Below are 25000 nucleotides of genomic sequence, written 5' to 3'. Positions count from 1 at the left end.
ATATATATATATATATATATATATATACACACATATATATATACACATATATATATACACATATATATATATATACACATATATATATATATATATATTGTCAGAAATAACACGATGATACAGGACCACTTATTGGTCTTGACCATAATGAGACAAGGTCGGTGATTGGCCACTAAGGTCCTCCCCGCATAACCCCCTTTTTCTTCAGCGGGAAAATTAACAAAACCAGGAGAACGATTTTTCCCGGGTGGGAACTCTCGAGAAAAAAATGGAAGACACTGGACTAATAGCTCTGGTAGTCGTAATTCACGACAGGATTGACAGAAACATCTAAGTTTCCCAGGGTCTAAATATGAACTATACCAAATTAATCTCAACAAGAGATTAAGGACTACTCGGTCCGTACCAGCAAAATAAGACGACCCGACAAATTTTACAACAGATCTACTAAAGTCAACAACGGCCATCGGTAAGTTTCTGTTCATTGCCTTATTTCAAGCTATGAGATATATTTCTCACAATATATATATATATATATATTTTTTTTTTAACCAAGTAAGATCTGTGACTTACTTGTAGTCTCATTAAATACTTTTGTATGCAAAATCCGATCCTGCATTTTGCTAATTTCTGCCCTCTGATGAGAAGGAGAGTATTTCTTTGAAACTCCGCGGATTAAAAACTATCCACTTATCTTGTGCTTTCTTCTTTTAAATTAAATATGTTTTTAACTCTTTTTCAAGATGTCTTATAACATGTTTTATTAATCATTTGTTCATATATATATATATATATATATATATATATATATATATATAACTATTGCAATAATATTTTAATACCTACAGCCACTAGTGCCCAAGTGCCCAATTTTTCGAGAATCATCATTGCAGGTTGACACGATTACTTCCGGTCATGAGATCCGAACCCGGTCAGGAATGCATCTTTGAAGTCACAGACACATAAATACATACATACACTAGAGAGCAAAAAAAAAATAGGCCTTACAATATTTATACATTTTATCGCACTAAAACCTATATTGGACAAAGAACAATTGAACAAGGAAACTTAATCCAGACTAATAACACAGAACAAGACATTTACTTTAATAAATGCTTAGGATAGAATCGCATGCCCTTTTGATTTCTTCTAAAGATAAATCCTTTTAAACATGCTCTCACCCAATATGGAAAACTCTAAAGAGGAGATGCTATTCCATTCGCTTTGCACAGTTTCCCACAGTTTGTCATTGTTCGAGGAAAGTTTCTTCCATCCAATGCACGAGATAATATGGACCAAATATTCTCGATTTGGTTGAAATCGAGGCTTTCACATGGCCAAAATATCACATTAATTGAATTAGCAGACAACCATTTTTATTACTTTCGCAGTGTGTGCAGAGGCAATATCATGTTGAAACATATTGTTCTGAGATATTCCAAGCTTCTGGATACTTGGTAACAGTCCTGTTTCTCATATTCTCATATTCGAATGTGTTCCTTTGCATTGATATCCTTCTAATAAGATCCCCAACTCCTGCTGCAGTAAATGTGCCCCAAAGCATTAGCCCTCCATCCCCGTGTTTAATTGTCATTTTTTATGAACTTTGTTGAAAATCTTTCTTCAGTTCTTCGATTGCAACGTCCGAGATATCACAAAAGAAGACAAAATCTTGATTGACCAGAGATCTTTCCTGAACCAGTTTGTATCCTCCTTTCCACAACGCTGAAAAATCTCCTATTTTTATCTAAGAAGCACATCAATGATAGATGTTCTTCTTAGATAAAATAGCTTCTTTGCTCAAAGTTTAGAAGAAAATCCCATTCCTTACATTTGTCTAGATATTGTATATCTATAAAGCTCCTGTTTGGAATTATTTGCTATGTTAAACATTAGATTGTTTTTTTAATCCTTCAAAACAGTTAATTTTAGCCTGTAATAGTCCTTCAGAGTAAATGCTCTAGGGCGACCAGATTCAGATTTCCCTTTCACCAAGTCTTTCGAGTTCGAACATTTGACCAATTAGCTTTGCTACAGAAAGATATGTTGTCAGTTTTTCTTAAAATATAAATATCTGCGTCTAAGTCATTTTTAACTGCCTTAATCCTGCAATTCGTTTTTTTTTATATCTTCAGCAAGATGCGGTCTTACAATTTTTAGGATTAATTTTTCAAGTTATTACGATGGGCATGCAATAAGTAATGCCCCTGACCCACTTCCCATAACAGTAGAGCAAATAAACTTGGCAGTTATTAGTCTTTCTCTATATAGGAACCACCTAGAGGTATGCATTTCTTCCATCGTTTGACGCAGCTCTGGAGACCGTTTTGTAGAACACCCCCAGGTCGGTCCTTCAACCACGATGTGACTTCAGAAAGCAATGCTGTACCATCATGACAACGCTTTCCTTTAAAAAACAACTTCATGGCTGGGAAGAGGTGAAAGTTAGATCGTGCAAGGTCAGGAGAGTAGGGAGGATGGGGGAGGATTTTATAACAACACGCCCGTGCTTCTGAGCTGTCGTCATGCGAGTTGTGGACCGAAGCATTGTCCTGCAGGAGGAGGATACACTTGCTGAACTTGCTTCACCTCTTGATTTTGATAGCTTCCCTTAATTTCCTCAAAAGTGAAGCATAATAAGCTCCTGTAATTGTGGTACCCTTTGCCAGGAAATATGTCATCACTATTCCGTGCTGGGTCCAAAAGACTGTGAGCATGACCTGACCAGCGGACGGCTGCACTCTTTTCTTCTTTCGAGGTGGTGAGTCCACGTGCTTCCATTGCATTGACTCGGCTTTGGTCTCTGGAGCATACTGATGGACCCAGGTTTCATCGTGTGTAATCAGTCTTTTGAAAAAACTTTTACTCATCTTCTTGGCACATCTCCAAATTCATCCTCGAGCACTCGACTCGTACTTGCTTCTGGGGTGGTGTAAGCAACTTGGAAATCTATCTGGCAGACACCTTATGCATATACAAATGGTCATAAATGATAGTTTTCACAGACCCTATACTAATCTTGAGTTATTTGGCGAATAGTAATGCGCGTATCTTCCAAAATGACAGCCTCAACTTGACGGAAAGATGCGTCATACATGGACGAGGGGGGGCAACCAGACCTGGGAGCTGTTTCCACAGACTTGCGGCCATGTTTAAATTCACAATGCTAGCGTTTTCCAAGGTCATATGATGGGGCATTATCACCATAAGTTTCTTTCATTTCATCAAAAGTCCCTGGTGGTGTGTGTCCTTTCAAATACAAAAAACGGATCACTGCTCGACATTCTACACGCTCCATTTTACACCCGACTCAGTTCAAACCCCTGTAAAACAGAAACTACAATTAGTTCAGAGCTGTAATTTGCCACATAACTTAAATATATATAAATCATTTGACATGCAAAATTTCAACTACGTCAGTCAAATGGACGTGGGTCATGGGCATTACTTATTACACCCCCCTCGTATTATATGCGATATATATATATATATATATATATATATATATATATATATATATATATATATATATATAATGATCTGCAAAATAGAAATTATCAGTTAAAATTTACAAAAAATTAATGGAAAATATTGAGAAAACGATTTGTTCCTTCTTTCATTCTTGGCTCAATTTTGTTGCTCATTATTGTATACACACACACACACACACACATATCATCTTGCAGTCCGTCAGTCTTTACGATGACGATTTGGAGCTTCAATGCTTTATGCCTGGGTGTTGGCGTAGTCTCACTCCGTCACCACAAGACTTTACACATTTGCTCCAAACTTGCTTGCGCAGTGTAGGTGCAGTATCTGTTGGGCACAAGATAGACCGCCTCTAAACCTCTAATACTAAAGTCCAATGGAGCGAACGCGCTCGACTGGCAACAGGAGGCCGCATCTTCTGGTCGAACGTAATCTCAGCGTTGTAGTCAGTCGCCCTATCGTGTCCACCACTACGCCTTTTTTTTCTAGATGAGATTCCATAGCCTTTAAGGAAAATACAAGGCAACAAAAGGATTTGAAGTAAGAGCTCCTGTCTCTTAGCATTTTACTTTGATAAGGGCCACAAGATACTGGTGTAAATTTTGGAGCTTGTTCCCCTAGTCGCCGCCCAATCAAGGGCACCCACAAGACAGTGGGTTAGGAGGTGGTAGTGTGGCAGTACATGTTCGCATACCCATGGGCAATAACGTAATATATCTGGGATCCCCTACAACTCCGAGGTCTCCAACAAGTTTAGCCTCGGGCTGCAAGGCACCCAGTTACCATGTGTGACCAATGTGGAGGCACTGTAGAAATCTTGATGAGTGAGAGGCTAATTACTGGACGGGAATACTTATGCATAGCTGCTCCACTTTCACCAGGAGATAAGCCAGGGAAGTTAGCTGGAATCGAGAAGGCATTCAAGCATGAAATTAACACTAATACCTAACACACTAGAGGTATCACACACCCCTGCTGAGTCTGTGAGTTTTGATATTGATATATATATATATATATATATATATATATATATATATATATATATATATATGTGTGTGTGTGTGTGTGTGTATAAATATTGTAAGTATATGTATATATACAGAAAGGGATAGAGAAAGAGAGAAGGGCGTTGAAAAAGCATTTAAGTAGGTACCAATTCATCTGTACTTTTTTATTGACTTTTTTGTGTGTATGAAAAACTCACGAAACACAGACGAACACCACACGATATCTTCAGTTGGATAGACTCCCACATTGTATGATTTGTATTTAAGTCAATATTATATCATTGCAATTGACAAGCATTTCAAGTACGTGGTTCTTCCTTTATTAATCTCTCTAGGAGTTCTATCAACACTGCATTCGGACCAAGACGAGTTTCAAACATCCGGCAAGATTTGGCAGTTGTTCAGTCGTCAGAATATTAGAAGAATAAAAAAGGCACGTGCGAGAGTTTATATGCTGGAAAAGAGTGCTTCAGAAGACAAAGACGTGGTTTAGTATAGGAAATTTTGATGAAAACAAAACCAATACGGATGATATATACAATTCATTTGATAAAAAAATAAGAAATTATACTGTTTCATTTATCAGATTAGACACGGGCATATTATTTATAACTGAACAGGGATCAAACATTTATAAGAGATATGCACATATGCAGCTATCTTACGTATGAATATTCGAATGCAAAATACAGTAAATGTTTTCCCCCCGAATGTAATCTTATAAAACTAATTAATATTATCTTCTATCTATAATGATAAAGGCATAATTTTTTCTGCTTCTAATAACAGTTTACATATTAGGGATTTTATACGTTGGCCACGTTTTGTCTTAATGTTTCGGTCTAAACAAACAATTCTTCCTATATATATATATATATATATATATATATATATATATATATATATATATGTGTGTGTGTGTGTGGGTGTGTGTGTATGTGTGTGTGTCTACCTGTGTGTGTATTATGAGATATAAATAGTATTTATTTATATAATAAACCTGTTTTTTCATCAATTATACAGCTCAATTGTAACTCGCTATATTAATCTCTATATTACTGATACAATGACTAGTTATTTGCAATCAGCATACCATAATATACTAATTGTTTTTATTTTTAATAAAGCATATTTCTTTATATAAACGGTTTTCATTAGTGAGATGGTTTAAATAAAAGTTATGAGTAATGTCACATAAATTCTCTTCAAAATATCATACTGATGCTAGTAGATCAACCTATCTAAATAATGTTTCCTGATTTAAATTCTGCAGCTATTAATGGTATTGATATTTTTTCCAGCTTCCAAAACACAATCATGATATGTAAATTCAATAAAATAAAGCACATTTTTCTAATAATAATGACAGAAAACAGCAGGAATTTGTATCTGAAAATCTACAGAAACATGAAGCCTGAAAACGTCTATAAATAGTAAATATTAAATGACACGAAAACGATTGATATGCCGTATAAACATAAAAATCAGAAAATGTCACGCTTATCCAACTGTGGTACTCGTTAGGGTTAATATTCGACTCCCGATGAAGATGTTTTATATAGTAGACTTCATAGCACCAGTGATTACGATAGTTCAGTGCTTGGCCCATTATTCTCTTGCGCATTTCTATATACCTTGCCCATCTGTGAAATTCACTTGCTAAATTACATAAAACGGATATACTTATGACATACAAAAAATTAGCTAACACATAGCTTCTCTTAAAGGCTACTTTCGTTTACAAACGGCCTGTTCCTTGCTAACTTATTAAAAAAAATAAATAATGAAAAACGATATATTCATTATACGGTATTCTTGTAGAATACAGATCGTGTTATCGACGATATATTTCGAGCAGGTTATTCAAGGACCAAAATGTGCAGAATTGCTTAGCTGAGAATTCAAAACATCATCTTTTGGTTCATTCAGAAACAATCGTCGATGCACGTAATTCTTTTCGGAATATGATGAATATAACGGTATTATTTTTGTGTATAATAGGTATTATATTAATATTCTAATACATTTGTTCGATCAAACATAGAATTTTGAAATTTTTATATGTTTTGTTGATGATATATAATCTGACACGCATGAGTTTATGGAATGTGTTGAAACCTACGAGTAAAGTAAATAGCGAACGTTAAGGCATTAAACGTATAAATATAACGAATTATCTAAATAATGTCAAGAGGAAGGGAGATAAACCTTTAATCATACAAATATATTTTTTTATTGCAGAAATATACTACATCAACCGGTTCCCGTACAATTGCTAAACAAGTGACATTAAGACTATTCAGTATTATATGGGGGACTATTTGAAATACCAGGTGTCGTGCGTGCTCTCTGTTTTCCTCGGCCTTTATTCAGTCGTCCGGAAATTTTCTTTGCCATTAGAATATAGCAATACCGACACAATAAAGTGTTGATGTTTATTGCGCAACGCACGCTTTACAATTAGAATAGCAGACAGAGGGCAGTTCAAAGGTGTTCCAAGAGATGTTCAATGATACATGTAAAATAAATAAATAAATAATTCAACATAAAATATTTGAAAAATATTAGCTTAGTAATATATATATATATATATATATATATATATATATATATATATATATATATATACCAAGGTTATTGTCGTGTTGTAACAGAACGAAATGCAATATTCATTTTAGGACAATCAAGGACTTTAGTAACTAATGTTCTTTTGTTATTCTTTTTAATTTTCTTCCCCTGAAGATTGTAACGCCAAACCAGATGCCAATATTGCCCTGCTATTTATTGAAACCAGCTGAGAGCTTTGTTTTTATTATCCTCATTGTTCCCTTAAGTGCTCTCCGATATCATAAAACAACTAGCGCTAATTTGTAATTTGCAATTTTTTTTCTTTTTTTTTCTTTGGCATTTCTTTGCTAACATGGTATCTTAATTAGATAAATGGAGCAATTTTCAACAGACTAGCTGCGTTACAGTGTCCACCTTAAACATGATCTATTGCGCACTAATCCAATTTAATCAATGACATATACTCACAGCAATCGTCGACGTTTTAAGAAAAGCCAAACGTGTGATGCTGCCTCACTCTGAGTTCTCCACATTAATCCCTTATCGCCTTTACATGTAACCCGTACCTTATGCATTTTCGAGAGTAAAATTACCGTATAGATTTTTCAGAGTGGTATGTATTACTCAACGAGACAAATCCTCTCAAAGTAGAACTTAACTTATGTGTTGCAAGAAATTTATACCTATGGAGGAATATCATAAATATAAACATTTGAAAATCGGTGAAAATCAAAACAAAAGCAGAAATATATATACCAGCAAACGCATCACTATTTTTATATCAATAGGTTACACAATAACAAGTGTATATGTTATATATATATATATATATATATATATGTGTATGTATGTACACGCACATATAAAAATATCTCTCCCACCATCTCTCTATATATATATGTGTGCGTGAGTTTGTGTGTGTGTGTGTGTGAGTGTATGGGTGAATTTACATTGACGTCTCTTTTCAAATGATTCTTTGGAACAATTTCTAGCACTCGGCAACCCTGTCATAGTAAAAGTGCACGTTATGCAATGGCTAATGTAATGAGTTCGATTGGATGCATTCGATTGCATTCGCCCCAAATAACTTACGTCAAACGTTCTTATAATATGTTAATAGATTCGGATAGCGGTGAGCAAATCGAATCCATCCCATTATGTTCAGGCGATTAATCAAATAGGGCGTCAAGATAATATACGGTTAACTGCAAGCACTCATACCGAATTGGTGGCACTTTCTTATCAATGGATTTGCTTATTCCCAAGCGTATCTATAAACGTATGTACAAATTTTTGTATATCACAAAATCATCCGATGTTCCACTCACCCTCTCTCTTCTTCATTACAACCTTATCATTGTCTCACATATAAATATATATAAATATGTGTGTGTGTGATATACCCAGAAATTATGACATCTGCGCTTTCATGTGTCTTTTGCCGATCTGTACGAACATATAGAACTATTTGTAACCAGTTACACTACCGAGCTATATTACTTATATTTCGACAAATCTGAGTTACAAAAGATGTATTTCTAATGTTTTATATTAATCACGTTAAAATGAATGCACTTTAACATTCTCCAAACAGAAAATATATCTCTATATATAAGTACTTTAGCTAAATGTAAACACATAGAAGTGCTTAAACTTAAGGTAAATGATTAAATGTATACATAGGTACTTAAACTTTTATGCATTTCTTTCTAATAGCATTTATATACTATGAAACATATCACAGATAAGATCTTGTTATCTTGTCAAATTGTCCTATATATATATATATATATATATATATATATATATATATAATATATATATATATATATATATATATTATCAATATTTTAATATAGATTCTTGTTTTAAATATTATTATCAATAGTAACCGTATTATTTTACATTTTCCTGTTGGGGTAGTGGTATTATCCATTGCAGATCCGTGTGATTAACGAGAGTTTTCATTTAAATCTCCGAAATAGCGACATCATAGGCAGCTTGGGATCCCCGTTTTTAATTTAAAAAATATTGGTTACGGCTTTCCTTTTTTCATTCTTATATAGGTGAATTCTTATATATAATTAAGGACTTAAGGGCGTGTACAATTGCTAAGTACATTTCTAGTTTACAAGTGTTTTTGTAATTGCTGTTTTCTTTTTAATATTATTTAAGTGAGTTCTCTTTTGTAATTATAAACGTTTTAAAAGCCGGGCTCACTTTGCGATGCGTTAAATTTATTTTCTTTTTCGGGAACTTACACTGCATTCTTTACTTTAAATTTTTTTATTCGAAGCTTGTTTATATATATATATATATATATATATATATATATATATATATATATATATATATATAGTTCCACCAAAAAGAATGTCTGCACTATTGCTTTTTTCAAACATTCAAAATTAGAGATACATTGAATGTCAATGTTTAAACAATATATGCCCAATTTACTTCGGTTTTCAATCTTCTATAATATTACCTGTTCGTATTTGATTCTAATTTAAGTATCCAAATATACACGGCAATTAAAAAAATAGCTTCAAATGGAGGAGGCAAAAAGAAACCCCGCACAATCGAAACTTGTTATGTAAGTCAAACTTTATAACATTAATGCAACAAAAATACAACAATAACGCAATAAACAGGATATTATTTAGTAGCATAGTATTTCTGACATCTGACAGCCTGCAAATTTTAGGGCATTCTCTTGAATGAATTTGCGGCAATATTCCAGTAAAAGAGGATTCCACTTCTCTTTAATTTTTGTCCAAAGTTCTTTTAAATTCCAAATGTTATCATTGCGTAGCTGTTGTTTGATGTAATGGCATACACATTCCATGAGATTTGGGTCTGGAAATTATATAGACCAATCCAGACACGGAATATCATGATCTACAAAGAATCTCTTGACATTGCAATTGTGTGAATGGGGGTCTCATCCAGCATGAAGTTGGGATTATCATCAAAATTCCGACGTAAGTATGGTCTCACATGCTTAGTCAACATATTAATATACTTGATTAAATAAATTCTACTTTTCAAGTGTCATAAAGGCCCTGGATCATTGGCATAAATAATGCTTCACGCTAAACCTAACTGCTACCCCTGGCAGCGTTCAAACTGTGCACCAAGGACAAAATTCTTCGTCATTCCTTCGACGCGCGTACTGCCTACGATCACTGCCTAGCATATTGTCGCTAAATATCACTTTCAACCGAAATGAACTGTTATGATCTGCAAACAACGTTTTCTGTTCTTACAAAAATCATTGGCTTTCGTCTTGGAACACCGCTTCGCAAATTAAGTTCCTCAGATCTGTTCTTAACTGTAGAAAGAGAGAGGTTTTTTAACAGGATTACACTGTTATTAGAATTTGGGAACCATTTAAAATTAGATTTTGAGGCTGTGGATCTTGATAGTGTCTTCATTGTCAGGAGTAACTCTAGGACGACCAGATTTATGGGCATCACTAACTCTTCCGTGTTTTTGTTCTTTTGCAGAAATTATTGCTGTTTTCTCATCATATTTTGTTACTCATGTTCACTAAAGTGGGAGCGATTAGATTGACAACTTCTTTTTTTACTTTATCTAACAGGGAGAGACTATTGGTAGATGCATATTCTGGCTGTTGCTGAATGGGGGAATTACTGATTGCCTTTTATTCACTACATTATTATAGATTTTCCGAAAATCACGGGTTCCTATTTTTGCGATTCAATGCGTTCCCTTATTATTTAGCATGCTTTTTCTTGACTGTTGCTATTTCACGCTTAAAATTATTTCTAGCATTTACGAATTTTTACCTATTTATATTTGAATTATTACGTACAAGCCGGTTGAATGCATGTTGTCTTTGAACAATGGCAGCTGCACAACTTTCACTGAACCATGCGGGTTAGTTTGGCTTGCTATGATACTTCTGTGTAAGAACATGTGCTTCAATGTCTACTTTGCACCGTGCAGGGCTCTCATTGGCACACTGTTCAGCAGGAAGAGAGCAGGTATTGATTTATGGAGCATCTCGGATACGTTCTCTAATGCCTTCCCAGTATGTCCTGTTGTAGTAGCTTTTTGTTGTGAGCGATGGTCCCTCACCTTGAGGTTGGGATTTAAATGTGGTGTCAACTGATACCAATATATGGTCTGTGTTTCTTAGTAGAGTGTGGGAATTAGTCACACAATCCTCAGGGACCATGGTGAGAAATAGATGTAGATATGGAGCCTGCTGGCGTTCACGATCTGGTAGGCGGATTGGGAACATTACTGTCTGTGTAAGGGAATGGACTAAAGAGAAGCTCTTCAAATCGTTGAACTTTGATCCCTTACCAGTCAAATATCTGGTTCAAAATAGATTACAGATATGTTCCAAAATCACAGTACACTGTATATCAAATTTCGCGTATGTAGACTGAAAATTGACAGAGTTATTGTGTAGGGAAACATACACTGACATACATACACCCACTTTTATATATAGATATATATAAAGATATATTGATATATATATATATATATATATATATATGGATCATATATATATATATACATACCGATAAATGTGTGTATGTAATATGTCGTATATATATATATATATATATATATATATATATATATATATAACACAAACACACACATATATATGATATATTACACACACATATTTATCGGTATATATATATATATATATATATATATATATATATATATATATATATATATATATATGATTAGTTTTTTGGAAAAAGAATTCCAGCAGAGTGCTCAATTAAAAGGAAAATCCAAATATTAAGAGCGTACTTATATTAAGACTTAAGAGACGAATATTGGCTGAAGAGAGCTTGATAAGGATACCTTAAACGGGCCTTATTATCGGGCTTGAAACCGACGGTACCAATGACCTGTCTCAACTAACAACTTTCTGTACACAAAATATATATATATATATATATATATATATATATATATATATATGTGTGTGTGTGGGGGTATATATATATATATATATGTATATATACACGCACACAGACACACACGTACATATATGCACGCACAAATCTAAAAGCTGTTATATATATTCTTTAAGTTGATTTTGTATAATTTTTATTAAAATATTTGCTTCTAATAATTTTATTTTTTCATATGTATAATGGCATTGTTTTACAATTGTTTAAAGTTTACTGATTTCTTCCGTGGATTATTTCTATGTTTTCATATTTGTAACGTGGTCGTTAATCTTCTCAACTGTGTCATTACATTTTAGTACTCAGACACAACTTATGTGTCTAAGGTAGTCGCAAATAAAACGAACTGAAGGACCAAAATCGACTCGGCTTTTTCAGCTGCATGAAAAACATCTATTTATATATTCCAAACAAACGCATAGCATTTTAATTTAAAAGTTTTTTCTCTCGTCTGCAATGATTTAACAAAACACGATACGTTTTTTTTCTCGTCTAATCCACAGGGTGCATTTATTTCTCTGCATTTCATTCCCTTACTCTCCACTCAAAGACGACTCCCTATGAACTATTCGGCCATTTGCATATGTGTCATACGGCTGCTGCATCTTCAAGGGCTATCGGCTCTGATAAATATTGTAAGAAGGCATTCCTTATTTTATATTTCCATCAAAAATTATACATACCATTTTTTTATGCGTATTGAAATAAATTGCTGATTTGATTAAGAAACACATCTTTAAATGTAAGTTAATTTTAATAGGATGTGCACACTTCCGTTTTTTATTTAATTGCTTAATCTATATTTTTATATTGATCTTTCATATCTAATTTGTTAATTTTTCTCTCTTTAATATATATATATATATATATATATATATATATATATATATATATATGTGTGTGTGTGTGTGTGTGTATATATCTCTGTCTGTGGATGGTGTGAGTGTATAATTATATTGTGAACATGAGTATGCATGTATTCATATATATATATATATATATATAAATTATGATAAAAAATTTAAAAATATATATAAATTTTCATATTTTTCTTTATTTATTTCCTATTTATTGATGTGTAAGATTACAAAAATTTGTTTTTTAATTAAAAAAAAGGAAACATTTCATTCAAATGCACATTTTTCTACAGTTCCTTCGGTCTCCTTCAGTGCAAATGATCGCAACATGACTGCACAGCGACCAGAATAAGGGTGTGACCGATTAGATTAAGGTATATGTGAATAAGATCATCCCAATATTCTGGACTTGGAATAGTCAACACCTTGTGTGACCTCTATTCAAAACAAAGTTTATCATAAACTGTTTAATTTGACAGACTGGACACATTATTTATGTTTTTTATTTCTAATTTCTCTTCAAACATAGTAAAATATCAATGAACAATTCTTATATTTAGGGCTATTTGTATATATAACGTTTCTCTCTCCGTCAGTGTGTCAATATATCTCTCACATTCTTCTACAATACACGTGCACACTCGTATATACACATGTAATAATAATAATAATAATAATAATAATAATAATAATAATAATAATAATAATAATAATCTATATTGAGATCAAAAGATTCTAAAGGAGAATAAAAAGAGAAAAAAAACTTTGGCCATGCTATGGATCGATTACAAAAAAAAAACACACACACATAAGACAGCATCTCCTTAGCATCGATAATAGAATGCTTAAAGATGTATAACATACCAAGCAGGATCATCAACGTGATAGAAAATGCAATTGGAATATGGAGACTTGAATTGACAGCTGATGGGCCACACATAACAGAAAGGCATCATCTAAGCAGAGTCACTATCACCATTACTGTTCATCATAGGCATGATGCACCTAAAAATATACTGGAAAAGTATCAAGCCGGGGATAAGTTCTCTAGCACAGAGGAGAAATTATCCACTTTACACACGTGGCCGGTCTGAAACTTTTAGCAGGGACGGAAAATGAACTAGAGACACTAATAAATACTATCACGATCTTCAACAAGGATATCCAAATGGAGTTTGGTATGGAAAAGTGTGCACTACTTAGTTATAAGTAAGAAAAACTGGAGCCGGCAGAAAGCATGGAACTAGTCTTTCAAACGGGGACGAGAGCAGCAGAGGAAAAGGACCCCTATAAATACTTGGGGTTTCTGGAAGCAGACAGCAGCAAGGCAACAGAAAGAAAGAATTGGAAGGACATACCTTAGAAGGACAATGACACCTCTAGAATCTTAATTATATAGCAGAAACATAATAAAAGATATGCATACATTGGCAGTATCATTAGTAAGATACTCTGGACCGTTTATAGAGTGGACTAAAGAAGAATTGAAACAGCTCGACTAGAAGAACAGGAAACTCATGACCATGCATAATACACCACATCAAAATTATGGTGATGACCGACTCTACGAAAAAAGGAAAGACGGCAGGAGAGGACATGTTAGTATAGACGACTGTGAGAATGACACAAAAAAAAAGAACTAGAAAAATAAATAATGCAGAACACTCAACGGATAATTATGGTAGCGAGAGACACTGAAAAAAATCAATAAACCAGAAAACAGAGAAACAAGATAAGACCAGAGAAGAAAAATGGGAAGAGAAACAACTACACGGGAAATTCATGAGAATGACAAAATATGAGAGTAACGAAAACACTTGGACATAGATAAAAAAAAAAAACACTTGAGCCATGAAACTGAATCCTTTCTCAACAGCAGAGGAAAACTCGCTTAGAACCAAACACATAAAAAGATCGAAAAAACACAATAAAAACGCAAATACAAACTCTGTGGACAAAAAGACGAGACGATGAACCACATAGTTAGGAGACGCTGCAAACTGGCCCAAAAGAAATACAAGAACAGGGATGGCCAACATGGAAGAGCAGTACACTGGGATTGTGCAAACAACTGCATCTCGAACGCACAGACAAATGGCACAAGAAAAATCTGGCAACAGTACTTGAAAATGGCAATGACAAATCCTAGGGAACATGGATAAAGAAACAGACAAACTTATCCAAGCAAGGGAAGCCGATAACATAATGATTAGCAAGAAAAATGTCCTGTAAATTCGTAAACTTTGCTATTCCAGCTGCCCACAAGGTGAATATCATATAAAAAGAGAAACTGAGCAAATACACAGAGATAGCCAAAGAGTTGAAAGGAATATGGATGATGAAGAAAATAAAGCTAACACCTATAATATTAGGAGCACTATGAACATTTTCAGAAAACATTGAAAAACGAATGGGTGCAATAGAAATCAGATGAATGGCTGGAAAAAAACAGGGAATAACGATAATGAAATATTAAGGAAAACATTTAAATGCGGTGACTAATACAATTCTGCTGCAAATGTCAAAGATGAAGCGTAACATGGAAACAAGAACAATGTAAACCGATAACTAAAACTCCGTTCTCGCATCCCCCCATTGCTTCATAATCGACGCTTTCAAAAGAATGATTCCAAATAGCCGACCAATGTACAGGAGGATTGAAAGACCAAGAAGTGAGTGCTAACCAGACTTCTTATTGACTAGTACGAAAAGATAAAGGAACTTGGGGTGGTTTATTGCTACTCAAATATTAATGTAGACCAATGGCCGCTGCCAGCGAAAAAATCAATGGAAAGCGACTGTTGCGATAATGCAAATTTATTTGCAAATCTTATCGGAAGAGGTGAAAAGTACTGTAAACCTGGGGAGACCTGTTGTCACTCAGGTTCTTGAGAATTCCACAGATTGGCTTATAAGTACGATCTTCGATAACCTGTGTAATAGCTCCTTGTGAGCCAATAATACTAATGCTTCTCCTCATTCTACTACTACTACTACTACTACTACTACTACTAATAATAATAATAATAAAAAATAATAATACACATTATCCCGTATATCATCAAAGAGGGGGGTCTATAGTATATAAGATGTGTGAGGGGGAAGTTAACAAACCACCATATACACGTTTACAATTATGTGTATGCGAATGTGTGCTCGGAAAATGAAAATAAATACACAGGGGGAAAAAAGAAAGCCCGCAGTTGTATTTTTTTTTCAAAAACTGCAAATTTAAGCTAAATTCTATGTAACTGGTTAAAAAATAATACATCATTTGATTGGCCGTTCATCTTTCTATAATTTTACCCGTTCATATTTGACTTTTAATTGAAATATGGTAGTGTTCACGTCGATTAAAAAACAACTTCAAATTGAACAACACGACTGCTGTTTGGTGGGCATGCTTTTGAATTTTCACACACAATGCTCTGCGAGTTTAAGTGTCTTTTTCGTTGAGTTTTTGTGCCAACATTATTTTGTATGGATGCATTTGAAGGTCATTGTGAAGAATTATTCTCAAACTCCTTTTTGAAAAGCTTAAGCATATGGGCGTGTATAAATGCCGAAACGTGTGGAGACTGTTGAGCAGAAGCTTCGGCCGCTGCCACATTTATTTTGGAGATCTGTCGGTGTAGGGTCGACTGGATGATTTTTATTTAAATGCAGATCCAGTTGCTCTGCATTTCGTAACCCATAACAAGGCTATGTATCGAGCTGGTACGGAGTCATGTCTATCACGATTGAAGTGCAAACGGAACGCTCGTTATTTTGTAGCAACAAATTCGTGTGTTTTGATAAACATTTCCCTAAGATGAAAACGCGATGCTACCCAGTCTAATTAATGTTAGCAAGTGAAAAAGAAAAGATAAACAATGGAATTATTAAGATACAAACCAAAATCGCATTATATGAAAAAATGGCATCATATATACATTAGAAAATAATAAAAAACACAGTTTGTTTTCTGACTTTATTTTGCTTTTATTAAACATAGAAATGCGTCAGCTAATTTAACAGGACTCTATGTATATATATTGTGATATGCAAATGCGTATATTTATATTTATATTTGTGCAGGATTTTATCTATTTTATTCTTTTACAATTGGTGTTTCAATTGTTATGCTTATTCATCTATTTATCTATCATTCTATTTAATTCATACACCATGACCATTTTTTTATCAAGTGTGTATACAATCATTTATATATGCGTGTGTGTATGCTGCGAGTGAGGGTGTATACATATACCCATGAAGAAATATCTGTGCTCGAAGCCATGCGTGTGTATATGCATGATTGTATAATGCGTGGATTTGTATATTTTTTACAGTTAAGTGATTACCATGTAAGTTTCATTTAGGAAGAGGTTTGATTGCAAATGTAGATTACTTCATTTGAATGACGGCATAAACTATTTAAGCTTGTGGTGTAGTATTTCTGATATTTTTATTAAATATAAACTAACAATAATATATATATATATATATATATATATATATATATTAATGTATAAATGGTAATACACTTTAAAGAAAAAAAAAGAATAAGTAAATGTTTTTCTGATTGGTCTAAAACTTCTCAAGCATCCATGAGAAAACGAAATAAAAGAACTGCCATCTGTTAGCATAGTTAGAAACCAATCGTTCGTTTTGGAAATTAGAAGAGCATCATCATCACCCTCCCCCCTCCGCAGCTATACTCTGGTAAGTTGGCCCGTGATATCCTACATTTTTTTTAGATTTAATTTTTAAAGTTGGATCCAATTTTCACGGTGCGTTAATTTATTAACGATGAAGATACAGAAGAGTAAAGAATGGATTTCTACATAACACTGTTGTTCCGGCGCGGTTCGTGTACTGCATAAGTGCCGAAGCGTGTTAAGGTCTTGTCGTGAGCCTGGTAAACTTGAAGAAAGTATTTGATCAACTTTAATCACCCTTCTAGTATAAAGGCGTACCTGAACATCTAAAAATCAAGTGTATTAAGTTTTATAGGCCTATCTATTCTCTTGAACGTGTTCACAAACCGACAATCTATAAAAATAGTTTGTTAACTCTTCAGGTATAATCTTTGCCTCAAAAAACCTAATTGATGTTGGTTCTCGTCAGCTGAAGGGCATAAAATTACTGTAAGTTCATGAAATAATCAAGTTTAATTATAAAAAATAAACTTGCTACAAGTATTAAGATAGTCATAGTTACATATAAATTATATAAAGGTTACTGTAGTGAATCGGGCTAAGACAACAGAATATTCTTTTCATTTTTTTTTAATCTCGAGTACAAACCTGACACACTTAGACACAGTTAATCAACCGAGAATCACATACTCTATATAAAAACATAAGTTATGAATTGTTATATACCTAATAGTCAATAAAACGAAAATGATATTATGTTGTTCTTGTCCTTGTGATGACGTGCTTTCATGTGTGTGCATCGTGTTGATCTTGAGTTACAAGGAGCAAGTACTATGCTGCAAAACAACCTTTGTGACCTATGGTCCATACGCGTTTTTATGGTGCACAAGAGAGGAGTCGAGAGCAAGATAAATCAGTGAGACATTATATATACAGTCCAACTAAACTGTTTATTCTTAGGTTTGTATTTTCGAGTGAATACTAGAAAAGATTTTTCTAATTTTTTTGCTAACTGGAGTCATGGTGAAATGGTAAAAATGTATCTATTCACATATACTCACAACTATTTTATACAAACCCACACACATATATATATATATACACACACATATATATATCTATATATATATATATATATATATATATATATAAAATGGTAACCCTATAATAAACAACACAACAGATCTACTTTACAAATTTTATTGCGAAAATAAATTGAAGAAACTTTATTATGTGGTAGAGTTGAGGGATAGACACGTATTAATTGTAGCCGCCTATAGCCTCAATCGTCGCCTAAATACAGGTGTTTTGTACTAGCGATGATGTGATCGTCGGATTGTCGCGAACAGCCTGGGTTTGGTGTTGTAAGAAAGGCGTGTTGGTTATGGTATCGACGTATAACCAAACAAAGCAGTCTAGCATGTTTAACTGGTGGAAGTAGGGGGCAGTGAAAGATTGTTACAATATTGCAGCTTTCCTTTTGAAGCAAATACATGGGCCTTATTGGAGGATTTGTAGGCTGGCGGTCAGTCTGTCAACGGCCACCTGATCACACTAGAAAATCACAACAATCTTCTTCAGTACACTTTGGTGTTGATTGGCAAGCCCACTTTAGAGACTAAAACTGGCATGATGTGGCCTTCCCTTGAAACTCCACTAAAAACCATAACCGATGGTAGTTTGATTCATTGATCTGTACCTTCAAAGTTAAACCTATGAATTTGCATTTTTATTCTGCTGGCAATGGTTAGTTTGGCATACCTTTACTCGGAGGAGAGAATGAATTTAACAACAGTTGAAGAGCAGAACACCATTGATATTGCTCGTTGAACATTATGAAACTTTTATTAAGGATAGAACGCTCCTACAGCTCTTGGGATTTGCCTTCAACCAAAAATGAAAACTGTGTTCATAAAACAGACATGAACCGATATTGACCTTTTCTTTGGCAACAATGTTATATTCCCTCTACGTATATATATATATATATATATATATATATATATATATATATATATATTGCATATATACATATCCTATATATTATATATATATTTATTAAATATATATATATATTACATATATATATATATATTACATATATATATATTATATATTGCATATATGCATATGTAATATATATATATATTACATATATATATGTAATATCTATATTACATATCTATATTACATACATATATGTAATATCAATATTACATATATATATATATATTACATGTAATATCAATATTACATATATATATTACATACATGTATGTATATATGTAATATATATATATATATATATATATATATATATATTACATACATATATGCATATATGTAATGTATATATATACTATATACATATATGTAAATATGTAATATATATATATTATATACATATATGTTTATATGTAATACATATATATTATATCATTCAACCCCGGTAGTGGTTGAATATATGCTTACGTCCGAAATTGAATGAATCGAGATACATTCAAACCCCCACCACTAATTCCGTTCGCAACCAAATTTCAAACAGGTTACATAATTGGATAGTACACCTCATTAGCTACATTTTGAAAAAAAAATTCGGAAATTGATCCAGTAGAAAAAAAGTTACAACAAAATATGTGGGTTCACAAACAGGAGAGTAAGTACATAAGTGACTAACGTTTTTTTTATTTTGCATAACTTATTTTGTATATGAATATTTTTTACTGCGATTTTGCCAATATGGCATGTTAGCGTAACTGGTAGAGTACCGGGGGTTGGTGGAAAGATTTTAGGTTCAATCCCGTGTATGGGGTTTTCTTATAATTGAAAAACCGAACTATTTTTTAATAACTTATTTTTTTTTAACTCTCCTTGTGATTTTACAGCAAAAAATGGTGAATTTATCGATTAAAAATATTAGTGAATTCTATGATATGCATATTCTTTGAATTAACTCAAATTTTTCGTTATCACATTTGATGAAAAATGTAGTCCTATTTTGGCAATGCGTCTGACCAATGATGCTTTTGAACCCGCGACCAGCACTGCGAGGTCATCAGCAGCAGCCTGGGCACAAATATTCCTATTTTTAAACTCCTTTAAAAGAGGATTCAGCATACAGTTCCATAATAAAGGTGATAAAATCCCACTTTGGGGGGTTCATTTAACTACTTCCTGTTTAACAGTTGCCCTCAGTAGTTCTACTTGAACTGTTCTGTGCCTCACCATATACTCAATCCATCGGATTAGCACTGGTGGCACATTGAGTTCTCGTAGCGACTTGAACATACTACTGAAGGGTATGTTGTCAAAAGCTCCAACGATATCTAAAAGACACCGAGTGCCATCTTCTTTTTTGTTCGTTTACGCTCTATACAGATCACGAATTCATGAACCGCAGTCTCGGTAGAGACCCTGGCTCAGAACTACTGTGATTGAATGATAAATATTGCATAAATGTGTGTTTGAGAGCAAATTTCTTTTGACGATCATTAATAAATGTTATAAATTTATATATTAATACAATAGTAATGCCTGGAAAAATCATGGATTATATGGAAAAATGCGCGCATGAAAAGTACTATTCTTAAGATTTTATTAAACCTTGAAAAGTAAAGTACAAGAAATTCAACGTAATTCAATGTAAATAATAAATAAAATATTTATCAATATTCAAATTTTATTTTTAGCTGCAATATTTTAAGTCTAAAAAATACTTATTTTTTACTTTACTAGAATATCTTGTTCTTTACTTTTCCAGGTTGAATTTCTTGTCCTTTACTTTTCCAGGTTTAATAAAATGTTAAGAATATTACTTTTCAGGCGCGCATTTTTCTATATAATACATATATGTATATATGCAATATATATATATATATATATTACATACATATACGTATATATTACATATATATATATATATGTATATATTACATACATGTATATATATATTACACACATATATATATTACATATATATTAAATATATATATATTACATATATATAAAATATATATATATATTACATATATTTATTGCATATATATATGATATATATTACATATATATATATATATATATATATTGCATATATATGATATATATATTACATATATATATTGCATATATATGACATATATATTGCATATATATATTGTTTATATATGGCATATATATATATTACATATATATATATATATATTGTATATATATTACATATATATATTACATATAAATATAGTACACACATATATATTACATATATATTACATACACATATGTATATATGTAATACATATATTACATACACATATGTGTGTATGTAATATATATATATATATTATATACATATACGTGTATATTACATATATATATATATTACATACATATATGTATATATTACACACACATATATAATACATATATGTATATATTTCATATATATTACATATAATTATTACATATATATATTGCATATATATGATATATATTACATATACATTACCTATATATATATATATATATTGTATATATATTACATATATATTACATACAAATATATATCATATATATATATTACATATATATATATTATATATATATATTACATATATCTATATATATATATTATATATATATTACATACAAATATATATCATATATATATATTACATATATATATATATATATATCATATATATATATTACATATATATATATATTATATATATATATATTACATATATCTATATATATATATTATATATATATTACATACAAATATATATCATATATATATATTACATATATATATATATATATATTATATATATATATTACATATATCTATATATATATATATATTACATATATCTATATATATATTACATATATCTATATATATATATAACATATATATATATATCTTACATATATATATATATATTACGTATATATATATATATGTATATATATTACGTATATATATATATGTATATATATTACGTATATATATATATGTGTGTGTGTGTGTGTGTTTGTGTGTGTGTGTGTGAATAAAAAGGAAAAACCTAAAAGATTAAAAACACAAATAACATGAGCGTTTTGTCTAGTTTTCAGGCGACATCATCAGAGTTTCTAGGCGAGGATGTACCGGTAGACGGTCATATATCACATGCGAAAGAGGAGAAGTTCAGTTTCACTTTCTGTTCTAGAGAGGAAAAAATTCATGATGGAAAGAGAATTTATATCTAGTATGTATGGAGGGGGGTCGGGTTATATGCATATATGCATTTTTTTTCATATCAACCAGGATATAAAGAACTGTTTTGTTCATTTATTATTATATGTCATATGATTGGGGCTACATTATAAAATCCTTTTCTCTGTTTGATGGTATTAATGTTTGAAATTTAAGCAGATTTAATAAGTCTCTGTTTTTCTCTATCTAGGATTGATTTTAAGATTTTTGCACGCCCAAGCCGAAAGAGTTGCCATATTGGACAAAAGTCATCAAAATATACGCAAACAGAGACATACAAAAGCAGAACACACCAGATACACCACTACTGAATATACATCTTATTATACCTACCCATACAAACAACGACATAATTTGTAATACTCTTAATAATCTAGGCATACAAACAGTACACACCACTTCCTTAACTATAAAGTTAACTTTAAAAACTAGCAAGTATTCCGCTGAAATCTCCACTTTCAAAGCCGGTATTTACGCCATCCCATGTAATGATTGCAAAATATCATAAATAAGTGAGACATATCGAAAATGGGACTAAGCGAACATAAAAGGGACATAAGAAATGCCAACCCCTTGAATGAACTATTTTCCCACTTCGTGGAATATGGCCACTCTTTCTGCTTTGGACGTGCAAAAATTTAAAATCCATCCCAGATAGAGAAAAACGGAGCCTTATTCAATCTGCTTTAATTTCAAACATTAATACCATATGTACATGACAAACCCACCGCAATCTCGATTAAATAATAAATTATTCAATGGAAGATATTTTGCATTTTGTGAATAATTCGGCATTTGTTACCTTGTCGCGGAGGCTAAGACCATATATGGAGCGTAGACAGCTTTTGTGGAAAACGCCCAGCTGATTAATATGATAGCTGTATGGGGTCCATGACTCAGATACATAAAGAAGAATGGAAAGAACAACAGCACGGCAGACAAGGATTGTTTTGTCTAGTCGACTACCCCTTTCGTTCCACAAGCGATGGCGAAGTTTTCCAAAGGCAGAAGTGGCCTAAACAATCCTGTTGACAATTTAATCATCAAGACAACCGCCCTGGTTCACCTTGCTACCAAGTGAATGAAAGGATTTGACATAATTTATGTCATGGCCGTCGACTTTCAGCTTGCGCGCAGGAAATCTATACTCTGGTGGATTTTGCTTTACGCCTTCAACTTGTTTTGGAGTAGGGTGTGGCTGATGCACTACCTCAGTCTTCCTTATGCTAATTGTCAGGCCAAAGGCATTGCACGCGGCTGAAAATCGATCAAGAAGAATCTTGGCTTCTTCAAAGATGTGGCTACCAGTGCGGCATCTTCAGCGAAGAGCAAGTCGCGAATAATTTCGGTGCGAAGAAGAGTCTAAAACCGTTGATGGTTAAATAAGCCACCGGATTACCGAAATTGAAACTTGACACCAGTGTCAAAATCATCATCAGTATGTTTCAGCATTAGTGGAAAGAAGAGCGTAAAGAGGACTGGCGTCATGACACATCCCTGTTTGGTCCCATTCGTAACATCAAATTCATTAGACATCATACCATCTGAGACAACATTGGCCTTCATCCCCTCGTGAAAGGAAATGATAACGTTCAGCATGTTTTCTGGAATACCAAACTTTCTCAAACTTGCCAGAGAGCATCGTGATTCACAGTGTCGAAGGCGTTCGTCAGTTCAACAAACACCATATACAATTCCTGCTTTTTCTCACGGACCTTTTCTGCCACCTGACGTAAGGAAAATATCATGTAAATGGTGCCGCGACCCGACTGAAACCCACACTGTGACTCTGGATACACCTTATCAACGAGACGATTTATGATTCGGTTTAGAATGAGCCTAGCCAGAATCTTTCCTGCAATTGAAAGCAAAGACATGGTTGTCACATACATTCTTGACTCCCTTATTTTTGTAGAGATGTTGGATGCAGGCATCTTTGTAGTCCTGTGGAACTCGGTTTGCTTTCCATATCTTTACAAAGAAAGCATGTAACTTTTTTACCAGCACATGCCCACAATGATTGTACAGTTCAGGCGGAATTGGATCCTTTGGAGATGGGGACTTGCCAAAAGCAATTTGTTTGATGGATTCCCATACCTCCTGATAAGCAGGTTCCAATGACAATTCTGGAATATCTGGATTCTGAGGAATAGAGGACACGCGATTCCTGTCAATGACAGATGAGGTGTTTAATACAGTTTCAAACTGC

Source organism: Euprymna scolopes, chromosome 3, assembly GCF_053919585.1.
Source record: "Euprymna scolopes isolate OS-2025 chromosome 3, ASM5391958v1, whole genome shotgun sequence".
Lineage (NCBI taxonomy): Eukaryota > Metazoa > Mollusca > Cephalopoda > Sepiida > Sepiolidae > Euprymna > Euprymna scolopes.
Note: the sequence above shows the minus strand (reverse complement) of the source record.